The sequence below is a fragment of the Branchiostoma floridae genome, chromosome 11, assembly GCF_000003815.2.
Source record: "Branchiostoma floridae strain S238N-H82 chromosome 11, Bfl_VNyyK, whole genome shotgun sequence".
NCBI classification, from domain to species: domain Eukaryota; kingdom Metazoa; phylum Chordata; class Leptocardii; order Amphioxiformes; family Branchiostomatidae; genus Branchiostoma; species Branchiostoma floridae.
Genome location: NC_049989.1, coordinates 14,928,138 through 14,929,166, shown reverse-complemented (window position 1 = coordinate 14,929,166; position 1,029 = coordinate 14,928,138). Strand labels below are relative to the sequence as shown.

General features: G+C 41.5%; 1 protein-coding gene across 1 annotated transcript in view; it reads right to left on the bottom strand.

Moving 5' to 3' along the window:
• The window catches only part of LOC118426603 (QRFP-like peptide), a 14,317-nt gene that overhangs the window by 2,425 nt on the left and 10,863 nt on the right, over positions 1 to 1,029 (bottom strand). The gene's annotated exons all lie outside the window — the stretch shown is intronic.

The window sequence follows — 1,029 nt, the reverse complement described above, 5'->3', positions numbered from 1 at the left end:
CCAGTGTCACCAGTGTCACTGACGAAGGATGGTGGATTCTATCCGAAACGCTCTGACCGCTTTCCAAAACCATATCCAGTTGCTTGAATAACTACTTTTGGGCATATCTTATTACCTGGATGTCTAACCTACATCGACGTATAATGAAGGTAATTGCATCTTTTGAGAAAGCTGTTGATATCTATTGCTCAGAATAAAACCTTGTCCAAAGTATTTTCTTCTTAATATAAACTTTTAGCACTTTGTGAAATATTCCACAAAGAACATGCCACATGACTTGCTTCTGAGCACTAGTGAAAGATGTAGGCGTAGACTTTGTGACCTTTATTTCTTCACTCTTAATGCCTAAATTGATGCGGATGTGATTAAAGGACTTAAACTGACGTCTCTTGACAATGCCAGAGGATCAACCGCACACGTGTGAAGGACTGTGACTAGTCCCTCTGCCCACGTGGCCTTGGAAACTCTCGCCTTACAGTCAATTTGGCCTTCAGTAAGTTCCCAACAACATCTATCAACCTTGTATCATAGAAGACCATAAGCAGTGAAGTTCATAAATGTTTTATGTATTGGTGTAAGAGAGGGAACGGTATAGGCATCCGTGTGCTTATCAGTGCTACCAATTACTATATGGTGGGCTAGATATGGAAATTGTACGATCAAAATCGAACAAAATTGCTGCAGAAATCTTACAAGAAATTATCACAAGACGTCAGACCTTAAAGGTCAAGAGAGCAGAGACTTAAGAAATTTTCACGGAATGTTGACCGGTGACTGTTATCTCAGGTAACTATCAGTGATTATGGTAACAGGGTGTGATTGGTCATCAGCGCCATGTCTATCATATCACGGCGATCAGTGGACAGAAGGACGAACTATGAAGGACAGGTCTCTGTTATCTACAAACCACACCTGGAAGAACGGGAGGGTAGGGGGCAATCGTAGCTTCAATTTCCACTCTTTCGATAAGTACGAAGGCTGGGAAAAACTCTCGTATCTGCCTTCTACATTTATCAGGTTTGACTTGCA